Source organism: Trachinotus anak, unplaced genomic scaffold, assembly GCF_046630095.1.
Source record: "Trachinotus anak isolate AG129_WGS33_773 ecotype Australia unplaced genomic scaffold, CSIRO_AGI_Tana_v1 ptg000004l, whole genome shotgun sequence".
NCBI classification, from domain to species: Eukaryota; Metazoa; Chordata; class Actinopteri; order Carangiformes; family Carangidae; genus Trachinotus; species Trachinotus anak.
Genome location: NW_027273855.1, coordinates 6,997,575 through 7,015,709, shown reverse-complemented (window position 1 = coordinate 7,015,709; position 18,135 = coordinate 6,997,575). Strand labels below are relative to the sequence as shown.

At 39.9% G+C, this 18,135-nt stretch overlaps 1 long non-coding RNA gene across 1 annotated transcript; it reads right to left on the bottom strand.

The window, feature by feature from the left end:
* Positions 1-3,069: 3,069 nt before the first annotated feature.
* LOC139620206 (uncharacterized) lies at positions 3,070-17,254 on the bottom strand. The gene is made up of 3 exons (XR_011690771.1): positions 14,159-17,254; positions 9,408-13,226; positions 3,070-9,063 (listed from the first exon to the last, which is right to left on the bottom strand). It is a non-coding gene; the product is annotated as an uncharacterized lncRNA (long non-coding RNA).
* Between the last annotated feature and the right edge of the window lie 881 nt (positions 17,255-18,135).

Below are 18,135 nucleotides of genomic sequence, written 5' to 3'. Positions count from 1 at the left end.
AAATGAATTCCAAATTGTGATGCAAAAGTTTGTGCGCATGATAAATTTCACTGTCTTCAGAGCACAAACTGAAAGATCTGAGAATTAATTCAAAAATATGACATGGAGCACAGGGATTTTATGGTGCATTGCAAGGTCTGAAAAATGCTCGACCAGTTCCTGAGCCTCCTCCCTGAGATTCTCACTCTCCTAGACAGCAGGGGGAAATGAAGCAGAGTTGGAAGACCCACACAGACTCAACAACAAGCCCTTCTGATTGACCTCACCTGTCACTTGAACTCGCAGCTTCAAGGGAGAGATAAGCTTCCAAGCAAGATGCTGAAGGCAATCAGTGAAATCCAGAATAAAACAGCTGTACCTGACTGAGAATTCATTCACTCCCCAAAACCCCACAAATGACCCATGTCTGCTGCAGCACTTCAGCCACGGAGGATTTGTTGAGGCTTTGGAAGAGCTGAGGGGAGAGTTTGAATCAAGATTCAGTGATGTGAATGAGCACAAGGTTTTCAACCTGAGTGAAAACCTTTGTGGCTATATCCTCTCTCACTCCAACTACATTACACAGCTCTGCCCTTCTCATTGTGCCGCTTGGGAAAGTGAAATAGTAGAGTTGCAGACAAAAGAAAGTTAAACTCAGTAGGTGCTGAAGGAAACTTTCCCACTTTGAATTCTCTTGTACAAGAAGTGATCTTTCTTTATGAGGACACACACACAAGTCAACGATATCAACCATGAATAGTGCAGAGGAAACAGAGAAACTGGCTCACCGATGCACATCTTAAATGCCTCACAAGGACTTCAACAACAAACTACAAAAATAAAACATGAAGAAAGTCAAGGAAGTGCATGCCTGCTTCTGCTCATCCCTGTGTTTATTAGGATTGTATTGGCTGAATTACATATTGTATGCTGTGGGATGACAAATCATATACTTAGTGGTTGAGGTGGCTTTTGGCATTTCGTGGTGGCTCTTGTTCTGCCAGTGCGACTTTCGTGGAAAAAAGAGTGAAGATCACTGACGTAACGTGTGAGGTAATGCGCTTCAGGGATGCTAGCAGGTGGATTTTGTTACCTTTGGCTGGCTAAGCTAACCAGCTGCTGTCTTTCGCTTCATATTTAGTGGACATATGATAGTGGTATTTGATCTCATCCAACACTCAGAATTAATGTGAATAAATGTAATACCCAAAATGTCAAACAATCATCCTTTAAGCTCTCTCTCTTTTTTTTTTTGATTTTACAGCCCTCAACTTTATGCTAACTTGTCATTGCCAATAAGTTAGCTGTATGAACTTTACAAGGTGATACTATGTCAGCGTTGTATTTACAGCTTTTGGCACTGCAAATTACATATATATATATATATATATATATATATACACACATACAAACACAAACCCACACACACACACACACACGTGTCTGTGTGTATGTGGGTGTGTGTGTATGATATTATACCTTCTCCTGGCCTTTAACAGTTTTTCATTTAATCAAGTCAAGAAACATTGCTACAAATGCTTTGGGTCAGGCAAAAGTACATTTTAAAGGATATATTTTAAAGGTCAATATAAAATCTCACATATACAAATAAATATGTTTCAAACAATTTCAACGTACCTTTTAACAGTAACTCATTGAGACACATTTTCCGTGGGCTTTGTATTCACATGTAGCTCAGGGAGGGAGACAAAAAAAAAAGTTTCCTGTAAAGTTGCATGAGGAACATAAAGCTGGAAAACATGAGGAATGTCAACATAAGATTTGTACCACATGGCAAATTTGCATGGAAATTATACCCCCATTCTGTGCTCTTCCCTCAGCCAACTCTTTTTTTGCCCACCCCCCTTCTTCACAAGATTTTAAAGAATGGCTTTAGATGTTTTCTGGCTCTAAGTGTGTTTGCTGAGTCATTGTGTAAAAGCAGAGATGTAGAGAGAGGTAACAGCGAAGAGCAAAAACAAGCTGTGTATTTCTACGCTGCGTCTGTTGTGGATATAGATCATGTTGATTTATGGGTAAGCGCAGTCTCAGAGGCATTCTGGGATGCAACAGGAGGACTTAATTCAACACATCTGGATCTGAACTACACTCTATTGGCTGCTCGTCTCAGGTTCAGCATTGAGGCTCCCTTTTCTGTTGATGTCCAGGGATCTAAGCTTTTCTGAGAGAAGAAAAAAATGCAGGTTACTTATATTACTGCACATCAAATACCAAGGCATTCTCAAACACTGGCTGCTTTGAAATGCCATACAGAGCTTATATGAGCATGCAACAGCAGCAGGATACAATATTAAAATGATGAGTTAAAAAGTGACAAAAAATAGTTGAACTTCTCCTCACTGTAAATCAAGTTGATTTAACTTGAAAAAATAAATGTTTCACTTACTCTGATTTTAATAAGTGACAGGAACATTCTCCAGGGGCTTAACATTAAATGTTAATTCTCACATTTATTGGCGGGAGTCAGTTTACATGGTAGCAGAAATTATTATCTACAATTATCTTTCACAAATCAATTCAGAATCCAATTGAGAAAAGGAAAGATTTAACTATTTAGTAGTACAATTAGAGAGGAAGAACATTTTCCATAATGGTCAGATAGATAGATGATAGAGAGAGAGAGAGAGAGAGAGAGAGATTTGTACTTTATTGATCCCTAATTGGGAAAGTCTTGACTTCAAAGCTGGAGGTGAGTTTTTCATCAGCCACGATAGGCAGCAAACAAGCTCTGATTAACTCTAATGAACCCTAAACCAAAAAAGAGCTCAACCACTTTCCCATTCACTTGAATGGCTCCCTATTGTGTTAGGTTTCCCTAACACACTGGGGGTAACCTATTGTTATGGTTTTGTGTTTATCCTTGACTGTTTTTGTTTTACATTAAAGGTTTGCTTGGAAATCTATATTTCGTATGACTTACAAAAATTGAATATTTTTTTGATTTTTTTTTGAATGAGAATATACATATATATATATACATATATATATATATATACATATATATATATATATATATACTATGCATTTCAGAATTCAAAAAAATATTATATATAATATTGTTGGAATACAAATAGAAGAGAAACAGGTGAGGTTTCTTCAGTAGCTAAAAAGTTGCTGAGTGAACAACAGCTGTGCGTCAGTGTGTTCGAGGGAGCAGGAGAAACAGATACTGTACACAAATCTGAAGGTCAGACACAAGTTACCTTGCAGCAAACTACAACAGCCCATGTGCTGATTTGACATGTGGGATCAGATGATAACTTATGTAACAGCTTACAACTCTTAGCCAAGTTCAGACCTAATGTGTGTGTGCGTGTGTGTGTTTGAGAGAGCAAGAGAAAGAAAGGAGTAAAATGCTAATGACAGCAGAAAAAAAGAACACATTTTTAAAAAAAAAGAACACATGTAAGAAATATGTTGCAACATCAGTGAAATCAGACTGTCAGACTCCATCAGCAACAGAAACTCATCTGTGTGTGCGTGCATGCGTGCGGGAGTGTGTGTGTGTGTGTGTGTGTGTATATGTGTGCGTGTGTGTGTGTGTAAAGATAGAAGTACAAGTCCACTTCTATCTTTCTGAGGACCGGTTTGAGTTACATTAGGACTTTACGCAGTGAGCAGAGGCGCACAGTCAGTAGAGGCAAACCAAAGGGGAAAAGGGGCCCCCATTGGCCCCTCACATTGGGACATTTTGCAAGAACCATAAACCCCCTTAAACCTCCCATACAGACGCTGCCTCGCCAAAACCCCATAAGTGGGGCCCCAGATGATGTGTACTGTAGCTATCGTCTACTGATTGCCTGCATGTGAGGCATTCCTTGAACATCTGTAAATTGTAGCATCTGCCAATTGTCTGCAGGGGAGGGGGGGTTGACTGAAGATTTGGTTTTAGGGTTAGAATTCAGTTTAAGTTTGGTTTTGGCACTAAGTTGTGATGGATAAGGTTAGGGTTAGGGGCTAGGGAGCACATGTGTCCTTACAAATATGGAAGTACAAGCATACATGTGTACTCCTGTTATATTATCACTCATTACAATACTTAAGGTTTTCTTTTCAGATAATTATAACTTTGTTTCATGGGTCATCTGCTCTACTATCAGCGATTGATAGCAACATACAAGTTGAATTTCCAAAAGCTGTGTTCAATGTCAACATCATTTTACTGTCATTATTTTTTGATCATGGTGAACTATTCTGTTTGTGTTTGTGTTTTTTGATGATAATGATGATGATGATGATGATGATGTAGAACATTAAATCCACCACAGCTGTTAAGTCTGGTCAGATTCCCCTTAAAGTTTGTCTAATTTCTGTCAAGTTGTCCAATTATTCCTCACGACCTTAATTCCTAGTTCATGAGAATGTGTTTGAGTACATATTCCTAGCTAGTTTCAGCAATCAAAGAAAATGTTACATTTCTTTTTAATAATACAATACATGAGGTGTTCCACTGCAAATATTTTTTATTGTCAAGTACTTTGTGACAAATAAATGGCTGAACAATACACACAGCTCTATTGCTTCACATTGTGTCAAACAAATAACAACGCTCACCAACCATGCATGCCTTAGTGTGGGTTGATTCCATCTTGTGATTGACCAGTGAGCCCAGTTCCAGCACATGCACTGTGCACCCTGAATGATAGGCACATACAGAAAGCAGATAAAGAGACAGACAGGGATGGTAAGAACTTTATTGAACTTTTTTTGATGGCCCACTGTGTGGCAGGATTTCTTCCAGTGCTCCCACTGGTCAGTCCAACTACGACAGACGTGTCCGTTGTCAGTGTGTTTGGAAGAGACATTGGGCGAGTGAGAGAGAGTGTGGCAATGAGGAGCTAAGTGAATCAATGCTTCACAGTGAAATAAGATTTTACTAAATTGAAATAGTAAAAGACATAGAAAATCAATATATGGTGGTCAGTGTTGATATTATGGTGGGTTTCCACAAATTGATCAATGTCTGGGAAAACCCTGTTTTATTATACACTGACCTTTTTCACCTGATGCAAGTCTGAAAAATCCAAGCAGAAGAAAAAAGAATTTTAGATACAGTATGGTGGTCAGATCTCAGGTACACAATGTTCCTTTTGCTTTTTTTGGTTAGGCAGCTCACTAATGGTCCACACTAAAGTGACACACACACACACACAAATAACCACACAGTGTCCTGTCTCCTGGGTCCAGAGCCAGCACAGTTCATTTCATTAGACTGCATCAATGAGATTGGTAAACTACCATTTTTTTCACACATGGGTGCAAGCTGGAGAAACCCTCTCACACACGAAAACACACACTCATCACCTTGCACACTTTCACCGGGCATACAAATGGACAGTAAGTGGTAAGTGTATACATATGTATATAAACACACACACACTCACTCACATGCAGGACGGAGGAATTCTCCCATATGTCAACGATAGGAAGCTAACCAGCCTGGTGAGAGCCAAGTTTATGACAGCAGGAGAGAATGGAGTCCACTCTCCAGCAATTTGGCTGTTCATGTGCTTCTGAGAGCATGTCTTACATAATTCCCACAGGACACTACGCAATGGGTGGACACAAAGTACCTTCCTGAGGATGGAACTGCTGTAGCTGGCAGGGATCTCGCTTTGGTATTTTCAAGACTGACTTCAGCTCTGCAGTTCCCCTTTCATGAGGAACAGCTTGTATGTGCGTACTGTTAGTATTTACAAAGATAATCCTGACACCCCAGTCTACCATGTGTCATAGATGGGAAATTTACTAACTGCGACCAGCGCCTAGTAAAAGTCTGTTGATCATCGACACCAAAGAAAACCTGTCATGCAAACAAGTTGCCTTTGTGGGTAAGACACAGATTAGACCCTCCTCATAACCTGGCTCCAAGTGAGTCAGTTTCGCATCAAGCTGGTCACAGCTTATCACAAATGATGTGCTTGTTTATGTGCAAAATAAGCCTCTGTATCACAGCATTAGACTGCAGTTAAGACATGGAAAACTGCCTGTGGGGAAAGTGTTCAAGCCATTTTCTGGAGCCACAGACCCATCGGCTCTCAGTAAGAGCTCTGGCTTGATTGTTTGAAAGAAAAAAAAAGTTTCCATCAAGACTAGTAGCAATTACACATCAACAGAAAGTAGTCTCCAGTGAAAACTGTTGACAGCGAGATCTGTGGATTTACCAAAGGACACTTTTGGAAAGATGTGTTGCCTTTTGATTTGTGATGAAACTAATGACACTGGGGAACAATTTGAAAAAAAAATTCTGTTGAGTTAGATTTTTATGCTGATTAAAACTAAAATTGGCATGCTGATTCCAAAATTTTTTTTAGCACGTCAACTTTTTTCTCCACAGCTTACCCTCCAGATAAGCAAAATTCCACTGATTAGCTGTAGTAAGACTTGCCATCTGATTACGATTGGACTCATCAACAGCTACGTGGCAACTTGTTTGTGCCGTCACAATTGAGACAGTGCGGTGAGAGGTGTGTGCAGCTCCCAATAGGTCAGTACCAATGTTCCCTCTAATTTTTCATGTGTCTGGGCATACACACAAGCTCCCGGAGCACACTGAGGACCATTGTGAGCAACATCAGAGGTGCACGCTGTGGCCACACACCAGTATCACACCTGATCAACACCTGGGATCATAGCAAGTTACATGGCTTATTAAAAGAATCAAATCACAGCAGCAATTTCCCTTCGTTTACTTTTAATATAAGTGATTTGGCCCACTTAAAATGAAATGCACTGTTGTTAGCTAGCTAACTTGCACGGCGCCGTGGCGCGTATGGGAAGGGCACCTACGTAAGCGATGTCAATGCTATGATTGGCTGCGTAGCGTAAGTGAACCGTATCGTATCATTGGCTGGACATCTGTCACTCACCGTGTTACACTGCAAAAAGTTACAGAAAAAATGTTATTGCTCTAATTAATTTACAGTTTATGTTGAATTTTATTTTATGCACTGTATAGATTTTCTCGTGCGCTGAGAATGTGTGAGCAGTGCGCGATTGCGCAAGCGCGCAGCTTAGAGGGAACATTGGTCAGTACTATCAATATCTGCAAACAGAAAGCTAGCATAGTAGGAATTAGGATTTGTGGTGGCTTTTCTCTTAACCTTGTAACCATGGGCATACCGTTGTAAGTTCTATTTCGTTTTATGCTGTTTTTTTAGTTTTCAAAGCTTGTAACTAAGGCTGTCAAAGTTAACACGTTAATAACGTGTTAACTTTGCGTTAGCACGTTATTAACGTGTTAATGCAACATGCCTTTAACAGGATTAATTTTTTTAACATGATTAACGCTTGTGACATTTGAACCTCGGGCCACTCTGTAGCTCGGGAAATCAGGAAGCAATGCACCAAGGTCGATGCCGTCGTGAGCAGTAATGGATAAAAAAGATATTTTGAATGGCAAGTTCAGCTACAAAGTCTTGCCAGATGGCTCTCTTGACAGGACAAAAGTAATTTGTATTTATTGTCGCAGTGAATTTATGTACCACCGGAGTACGTCTAGTCTCAAATACCACCTGTCGGCCAAGCACACAGCGGATGCAGAGAGCCCGGCGCCCCCTCCTCACATGAAGCAAACCATATTTATTTCAGCATCTTGTTTCACAATGCAGTTTGCACATGTTAGTTACTTGAACTGAGAGTATTTCTCATTGTAGTAATAAATAAACATGATTTTTTTGCATAAAGCAAGCATTTGTCTATTCTCATGTTGAAAAGAGTATTACAATCAGTTTGAGGTACAGATTAAAAATATGCGATTAATCATGATTGACTATGATCACTCGTGCAATTAATCGCGATTAAATATTTTAATCGATTGACAGCCCTACTTGTAACTATTCCATCTTAGTACAGTATTTTTCATATGTTTTAAGAAAACGGGGATTCTATAGTTCAAAAACTTGACATGATAGAGAAAAGCTGAGATCAGTTTTGGATTCCGCACCCAAAAATTAGTTAAAAACAGCTGTCAGACCTAACTCAACAAAAATTGTGTTCCCCAGTGTAATCAGATCCTTTACCAAAGTAAAAGTAATAATAGCATAATGTAATAAGTCCTGCATTCAAACTGTTACGTAGAAGTACAGAATTGTTGTCAGCAAACTGTACTGAGCAATTTCTAACTTTTGTTATTCCTACATCCAGTGTTAGCATTAACAACTGTTTCTTACCAATCTAGAAGAAATGTGACAAGTTCAGCATCAAACTTCATTCCTTCTATTTCTATCTCTTCTTTTCTTCAATAAGTTAGCATGCTAACCAGCTAGCCCTGTCTCATCACTTTCTGATAGACACTCACTGTAGCCTCGAATCTGCCCTGAAGATGTAGAGGGAGTATTATAACCTTTTGTCTTGTAAAGTTCTTGTCAAGAACCCCCACCTTCTCCTGGCGCACCACCTTATCTCTTAATTGTAAACTCTTTGTTTCCGTCAGGCTTCTGTAGAAATGATGATTCAGTTTCTTTTTCCAGGCATCTTATTGGTCAGTAGTAAAGCTGTTGACAGGTTTTGATCTGATCCTTTTAAGTTAACCATCCCCAGAGCAGATTAGGAATTCCGCACAAGTTACCATGGTGATTTACCAAGGTAACAAGTGAACTACTGTCATACGATTGAAAACCAAGAGTCAAACCCGAAATTACCTCGCTAACCTCAAATCCTGCTTCGTAGTACAGGCCTCAGATCGCAATCAAACAGCGTAGCAAAATTACAATAGAGATATATATTCTTTGGTAATGACAGTGGAACCTATAGGCTCAATTTAACAATAACACAAACCTATCATATTTATAATGTGATAATATAGTATTAATAATCTATATTGTATGAGTATGTTACTGTTTAAACACATTTTACTTTCATTTATGTACTGTTTGAGACACATTTCTATCATATCCACTGGCATGGTCAGTCCAAACGTCATAAAATGCACATATGTAAATGAGGAAAATCAAAATTGTTAAGGGGAATATGTCCTCAAACCTTCCCTTGCAAGCTCACTTTCAGACCTCTGTTTTTCTAAAATCCTGCATACAGCCATGACTGACGGATTTCAGTTTCAACCTACAAAAGTAAGAAAGTTATTTCACTAGACATTCCAAGTTCTTTGTCCACTTTTGCAATAAAAGAGATTTCCCGTAATCAGTGAAGTCAACTAATGAGGAAATGCCTCTTCAGCCTGCAGAGGCATTAAGAATATAATCCAAACAGTTTGGAAATGTCAATAGTATGAGGTTCATTAAACATTACTTTACTGCACTGTTCCAGTATGCATTACACCCCTGCGTTTGTAAATGACAGCAGAGAGAAAAACACTGTGAAAATGCATCTTTTTGACTCTGATCCAACTAAAATGCTGAAATAGTTTAGCATGGTGTTATTATGTCTCTGAGATAAATGAAACTCACCTACAGGGAGAGGAGTAAAGCAAATGAAGCCTGCAGGTCAAAGCCAAAGTGTGAGTGGAAAAGCAGCATGGTATGCAAAGGACTGGGATGTCAGTTCAAGCATTCATCTCCCTATGGCGACACGCCAAGCCCTCGACTCACCTTGTCTACAAGCAATCATACTTCACTTTCTCTGGCCTTTCTTTTTGTTGTATATATATTTATAACATGGGAGACTAGACACAGACCTAATCCCACCTACTAAATGGTAAACTGCTGGATATTTTACAGCCTCTACACAATATCCAGTTACTATTAGTAACAACATCTGTCACCACCATCTGTGTTCTTTCTTTCCCTTCTTCTATCTGTCCATATTAACATATGTTTTACATTTTAGGCATTGACCACTGACGAAGGCAGAGTAGAGAGGAGAAATCAATCATTTTTCTTCCTTCCTTCTGTTCCCCCTTTTCTCTCTCTTTGCCAGTTTGTTCTGCTTCATTAACATCACCTCTAGCTGTTGGAGAGTGGGTGGGCAGAGGGCCAGAGAGGCCAGACATTCATGGGGTTGGGATTGGAGCGTGACTGCCAGACCCAGGCTAAAGACTTTCAAAGCATTTTTAACTGGTGTGACATACTGTAGTGGTATCACTCGGGAGCATAAATTGTAGATTTACTTTAAACTAATATGGCATTCCCAAGACAGATTAGTTATACAGTCTCTCCAGTGTCTTCTGGATCAATCAGTGTCTTCTGGTTTCCTACTAGTTGGACGTGAATACCTTCAATGGATACACAGCTGAAGAAAAAATCAAACCTCTCCGGCAGCAAAACACTGTCCAGCCAGCCACTCATGTTCCACGCAGTCATGTAAAAATGTGACTGTGTAGAACGAAATATGGCTCAATAGCTGCTGCATTTTTCATTGCTTGCAAACACAAACAGCTGCCAGCATTAAATGGACGTTAATATGGCAGGGACATGTTTAGCACAGGCTACAGGTGAACAGCAGAGAAGAGTCCTCTTTCACAGCAGATATTAAGACAGATATTAAGACAAAACAAACAGGTGTTGGCTACCAATGACACCAGTCACATCTTTTCCATGAAAGTGTGACAGCAGGCCAGTGTGCACAACACCAGGACCCTGAAACTGAAGCAGCTAAATGAAATTCAGCTATTATTAATTTTCTTTACACCTGTGCTTTTCCTCTGTGACAATGACAACATGTCTTCTATGAAAAAGGTCTGTTATGCTGTAAGATATGGCTTTGAGAGGTTTCTGTTGACATTTTGATATACTTTTTTAAAGCCACCACTGGAATCCATTGTTCCCGCTGTGAGTTAAGCTAGCAACAGATGCTGTCTCCTCTTAACACTAGCAGCGCCAATACAGTCTGACTGACCGTTTGGGTTTTTATGATATCAAAAACTACAACTCTCTCAGTCCATGACTTTTCCTAAATATATGTTTTTGATATTTTCTGAAGCCTAGAAGGTATTAAAATAAAACCACACAATGCTTCTGAGCATTTATTCTCTGACCGCCACAGCGGTAATATAGACCACCATATAAGGAATTATTACAATGATTCTATTTCGCAGTTTCTTTTTGTTTTTTGATTTTTTCATTTGCTATTGTTTTCATTACATTACATTTACATTGGGGTTAGGCATTTTTGTATGCGGATGTGGAGAGAGAGACCGGAAGTCGCCATTTTACTCACCAGATTTACTAGCAAAAAGATATTCATATGGAGAGAGGAAGAACAAGAAAAATTTACAGTGTTGAAGAAGCTTTGGCAATTTTCCAGGACCTGAGCAAGGGGGAGTCTGATGGTGGAGAGGTTTCAGACTTTAGTGATGAGGACTGGAGTGAGCCTTCTTCAGTGAGATGGTGCCAAGGAACCACTACAGGGAGATAATGCATACCTGCACTTTGATAAGAAGGACAACAGGCATGCCCATCTCTCCAACGGCAAGATCTTGGATGTGTGGGGTGGATTTGTGGCAAACTGCATTGCCTGTTACAAGCATGGAGCGAGCATCACTGTGGATGGACAGCTGTTCCCCCACCAAAACACACTGCATCAAATTCTGGTTAGCTGCATACGTGTACACCAAGTACGTGCTGAATGGCTTCCCTTACCTGGACAGGGATGATGCAATCATCACATCAAGGTCTAGGAGAGAGTGTTGTCATGAAACTGGTGGAGCCACATGTGAGAAAAGGAAGAAATGTAACAACTTATAACTTTTCACATCCTTGACCCTTTCCAAGAACCTGCTGAAGAAGAACACCAGCCTGGTTGGCACTGTCACTGAGGGCAGGCAGACCTCAGTCCAGAAGCAGAGAGGGGAGCTATTGCCCACCAAGGTGCTAAGCATGAGCAAGCCACTCTTAATGTTTACCATGGCTGCAATAAATGCCCATGTCCTGTTCAAACAGTGCACCTCTACCGACATCCTGTTACAAGCCTTCATCCTGCAGCTGGCAAAGAACTGTGAGCAGATCACGTGGTGCATCAAGACCAGTGTGGGGGTCCCTCGGGAGCCACAGTAGCCACAACCAGCTAAAAGGAGGCAGCGTCAGGTCAACAGCCACTGCAAACAGAACAAAACCTTGATCTCCTGTAAGGGATACAAGCGATGTGTGGGAAGTGAACCATAAGAGTAGAGAGCTTTTGCCCTAGCTGTGTGCCATAGATGTAGGCATGTTGTGCAATAGATGCGTCAGGCAGTGCCACGTCAAAAAAGTGTTTTTATTAGCCTATTTCTGTGTTTATATCTTTTTCTGATTTTTGAATTTTTTGTTTGTATTTGTAAATAAAGGTTTTTCATCTTTTGAAAACTGAACATCACTTTTTACTTCTACTATAGATCTCAAAGGGAAATATTGTGCATTTTTTTTACTTCACCACATTTATCTGACAGGTTTAGCCTTTAAATGAATAAATAAATAACATGAAACAATTCAACAGTTTCCATGTACAGTATAGTCAATTAATGAATTATTCTTTGGCAACCATTGCCGCACCTGTAGGGGGTGCTAGAATGCTGGCGGTCCTGGTATGAAAGGAGCTATTTGTAAGTTTTGCTATTGCTACATAGCCAGCGTTAGCATTACTAGCTGTTTACTTACCAGCTGTACATTGCAAGTACAGCAACAAACTTCTTCAGCAGTAAAAAGCAACACCAATGTTAACAGTCTCTATCATGTCTTTTGTTCTTCTGAAGTTAGCATGCTAACCAGCTAGCCCGTCTCGTAACTTTCCAATGGCATCCTGCTGTAGCCTTCAGTGTGACCTAAAGATGTAGAGCTGCTCAAAGGGCATACTATAACCTCTTGTCTTGTAAACGCAACAATGGCCAAGGCTCTTGCCAGGCGACAATCACCACCACTCCTTCCAGGCAATAAATAAATAAATAAATAAATAAATAAACATTGGCAGAGAAAACTTACAAACAGCCCCTTTAACTAGCAAGCTACAAACTTTTAGGAGTTACTTTCTGAGGTGAGTATTTCATATTTAAAACATTGGGTTTCAGTAAGCATCTCTGAACAAGTAACTAAGATAGACTCACCTGTGTCTATTCATAGATTAAGTGTGTAGTCCATGATTGTAACAGACGACACGGTGGCAAGGAACCATGAAAAAGGATTTAATCACTGCTTTTGAGCAACATGTTGGAACGCATATGAAGTTACAATTACAAGCTGTGAAGGTAGGTTTAACTGGGCAAGGTCATTCTTCACTGTCTGTCATTCATTCTCATCTGAAACCATGGAGATTTACACGAAGCCTGCTGCTGTTCTGAGACTCTGGATGAATGTGATCTGTAAGAAATAATTAACAGCCTCTCTTATGATCTAGATAAGTGGAAATGTCAAAAACAGTCTTCATATCAGCTCATGCAGGAGATAACTCTTTTGTTTGTAAAGATTAAAGAGGTACATTATCCTCTGTAAACTTCTCATTTTATTGTGTGGCTTCAGGGCTAATTAGATACACTGTGGGAGCAAAGGAGCCATATAAATAACTTTTGGAGGAGTGTGGTCCATTAGTCACAAGTACCAGTGTCATTTGTGTGTGTTCAGTATGCAGTACTGACCAGTACGCCGGCAAATACTTAACAGACTATGATGTTATGATGTGTTAATGTGAGCACTAGCTTCTTCATGTGTTTATCTAATGAGTCACGTCCCCTTAGCGAAGGCAATGATGACCATAATCTATCCTCAATAGCATCTGCAAAGACACTTATTCCCTTCGTATGTCCATGAATGTGTATATGTGTGCATGCACTGACAAGCTTGTATATATTGTATTATCAGTTCTTGTGTAACATTACACAAAGTATCATGTCACTAGCAGTGCAGAAATCCTCACCTCCAGTCTGAACCCCATTTAAACATTACGTATGTGTTTGTAGTAATTAAGCCACAGTTGGCAGTTTAACACTGACACTTTTTAATGTGTTTCTAATCCAGCATGTTATTTAAAGTCTCTCTCTGTTGCTTTTCCACTTACTCATACACTGCCTCTTTAAAATGAATGATTAAATCTTGCAAAGTGGTTCACATAAAGTACCCCTGAGGTTTCTAATTCTGCAGTTCCAAATGTTTTGGCATGAAGATTTCATGGTCAGTGTGGGATGCAGGACAAATGGTAGTTTTGGGGAAGAGAAGAACGTGAATAATATTAATACTTCAGTGTACACCAGAGTTCACAATTTCCGGCCAATGTGTGAAGTGAAAGCAAAACTTACAGTGTGGAGGTTGAGGTGGAGCATAGGCACATAGCTCATCCAATTTTCATGCAGAAGACAGGAGCTGGGTTACTATAAATCATGTAACCTTAACCATGGGCCCTGTTCAGACCTGGTATTAATATCCCTCTCAGGTGATCCAATCACAACTGGACAACTCTAAGTTCAGGTGTGTACGCACAATGTACGCACAATGTACGCATTGAGGAAGCAGTTGAGATCCGAGCACTCAGACCACATTCACAGGTGCTACATGTGGACACATTTTTTTAGCAGTGTGAACGCAAATGTGTCCTGGGCCACCTACTCAACTGAAGTCCCTGCCACAGTCTAATTAGTTAGTTATATTAATTAAAACATATTTTCCTATTTCAAATGGCTAAAACCTTATTATATTGTAGAACATTGAAAATAATCTAGGGTGTAAACGTTTCGTCCAATCTCTCTACCAATAATGTTGTACCAGCCCAGTATACCTTTTGATTAAGTGCAAATTGAACAGTTGCACATCACAAAATTTACATGCAGTGCCAACATTCAAACTTCTACTACCAGCTAGGCATCAGTATCCTATGTGTTTTTTTTCGGGAGTTAGTGTTGTTGGTTTGACGACCAGTCCTTGGGTCAAGAAAACTGTGATGGGGAACAATGAATCAAGAAAATAATCAGCAGGTTAATCAACAGCGAAATCCTCACTCAGACTTTGGGCAGGGGGGGAGAGTGGGGAGTGAGTGAGAGAGAGAGAGAGAGAGAAAGAGAGTATGTGCCTGTGTGGAGGGCTGGGATGAGGATAATACATGTGGTTGTGTAATGGACGCAAATCATGGCCATAATAATTGGAAACATATCATGAACTGCATACCAAATTTTGACATTTAATCACTGAATGCTGTTTTATCTCATCTCAGGGCTTCAGTCATGGTTCTGATGAAGCGGTATGTAACGCAGCCAAGTTCTAGAAACTTTTTATTATCACCCCAGACAAACTCTGAAATACTGAAGTTGCATACAACACACGACACGCTGCCAACAATATTGTAATGTGAGTGTTATTTGACTGTGAGTCTGCATCTTATCAGTTGACTTTCTGCCTGCCTCGTTTGCCTACGTTGTGTATTTTCACCAGCAAGTATACTTGCATACATGCATGTGCATGTAGAGTATCTTCTTCTTTTGTTACTTACCTCTAAGCTTTCTACAATTAATGCTGCCTCCATCTAACTGAGTGTTCTATATGAGATAGAACCTGTATCAATTTTTGGTGGGTCAGATTTCCCTCTTTTGTACATTGAGAGGGACACAGCCCCCCATCAACCATTGCCTACCACAGACAAAAACACTGTACAAATGCTGCTCCATATTAATACTAAATTAAGAATGTTCCTTCCTGTTTGTAACTGATAATCACTTCGAAAGGACCAGAGTAGAGACTGACTTTATGAAGGGAGATAAAGTACACAGGGACACCAGGGGCTCGAGAGAGAAAGGGACAGAAGAAGGTGTGTTAAGGAAAACTAGGAAACTTGAGTTGTTTGGGGGGGGGTCATGAGAGTTAATTTTGTCAGCATGTAACCACAGTCTCAAGTAGCTAAAAGCCACAGTGAGGGTAAGGACCTCTCACCTCAACACACACTTTATCTCTCACACATACTCACCGACACTGTCTCTCTCTTATGTAATCATGTGTATGTGTACATAGCGTGTGTAGATATGTGTGTGTGCTTGTGTGTGGCTTGGCTTACATATATATGAGCATATTCCTGCACATGGGAGCCATATAAATAAGCAATACATTCAGCGCCCTCCCACCCTCGCCACCTTTTACCACATGTTATTTACAGCTGCATAGGAGCTCTGCGGTCACATTATACTTAGTTACAGTTGCTCTGACAGCACTTTAAGAAAAGAAGCCATGAATTAGGGGCACACAAACACACACACTTCTGAGAGTCACAAGAGAAAGCTGTAAAAAGGAGAGCAGGGGAAACATAACACACTTGTGCCGAGCGCTCTCATTCTGAGGTGCCCTCAGGTCTTGTGAATGTAAGGAATTCACAGCGAGGGGTGGGGGGGAAAAAAAGCTGTTTGCTAGTGCTGCGTCTGCTGTTGTGCAGATGGCAAGATGTGTGACACACATCCAGTCGCACACATACGCATGCACCCAGCAGGAGGCTTTTGAAGCAAATTGACACACACAGATCCATATGCACTTATGATTTTAAGCTCACATAAACACAGACAAAACTACATAAGGGCACACACATAGGCAGATATGCAGAAGCGCATGCTCTTACATGCAGCAGCAGGAGATCTTTTAAGTAAACCCATAACAGCTTTCATCATCTGGCTCCTTCTAGCATGTTCTAACACAAACTAATGTCAGTCATGTATCACACACTGCAAGTACAGTTTTCTCCTCAGGACAAAATAAGACTTATGACTGCTTAAAATATTAACAAGACTTTAGTCACAAAAATAATATAATTGATTTCATTATTATTCTGTAGAACATTCATCATTTCTAAAGTTTGGGTGATTGCATATTCATCCTCTAATAGTCAGATTGACATAATGACACTACATATCTACAAACTACTTGTGGCAGTGATAGTGGTGACACCCTCAGAGCAGTGAAGCCAAGTTCTCGCATATTTATATTCATATTCTGTGGATCACAAGCTGTTTGCTTCATGAGGGTTTGTAGCCAGAAACGGTCTAATTGACTTTCTAGTTTTAAGCCTTGTGTTTACGATACACTTTTAAAATCTTGGTCGTTTCTAACTATATATCTTAACCAGATGAGGGATTTTGGTCAACTGGACGTCTGGATCTTAAAGAGTTCAGGTTATTTGACGTGGGGTTGTGTGAGGTATTTATCTTTAGTCAGTGTGTTACCGGCAGTAGATTCCGATCAGCTCACTGCCAATTTGGAGAAATAGACCCGAGCACCAGCACAGAAGCTTAGTGATGTGCTGCTGTGGATGGGGACAGCAAAAAAAAATTGTCGTAGCCACTTTTTAAAAAATGCCCAGAGAAAAAAGTCAATATCAGTGTACGCTTTATTTTGAATATTTCTGCCACTTTATCTTGCCATCAACAGCCCTTTCCTTTGGAAATACATTTTCCTAACTGTTGAACTACTGTATTCCTACACAAATAGTATACAGTGAGTACTGTATTACTATTACTGTAGCAACCTCCTGAACGTCTGGATCTGAAGTTATCAGAGAAACAAGCAGCAGCTCGGCTCACAGCCCCTACAATTTTTAACATGAAACTGCTTTACTTATTGTTTTTACTGGTTTTAATCACCTGATCTGTTTGGAGGAACAAACTGTGGATAATTCCAGTAGCACCAAAACCTCCTGAAGGAAGAAGAAGGAGAACCAGGAGAGGCTGAGTGTCATGCCATCAGTGGTGGTGACGATAACAAATCCCATGATTAAATACTACTTCTCAACATCACCACAACACAAATCAGTGGAATATTTACTTTTTACTGATCATAGTTCTGACCAAAAAACAGAAAACGATGAGGATGGTAGAAATCCTTTTGTTTTTTTGTTTGTTTGTTTACAACCCATAGATACAAGATTGATTTCACAATGAAAAGAGATAATCAGAAAAGCCTCACACTTGAGAAGCCAGACTCGCAAAAAGCTAAATAAATAAATGAAAAGATGAATTGTGGCTGATTCATTTATCATCAGTCATTGTTCGCCACCTCAACTGAGTCATAAGATTATGTATTTTGTTGCTTTAGTTCACTTTAACCACATTAAAGACAAAGAGAGATTTCTCTCCCAATCACTTATTTTACCACCAAACTCATCCAGTTTTTCTCTGGTGGTGGATTAAACACTGACCCCACTGACACACAGTGTGTGCATGAGTTTTACAGCTTCTTGCTTGTTTACACTGGAATGACATGAAGCTCAGTTTGAAACAAAACCTACCCTGAGTAAATCTCCCAAACA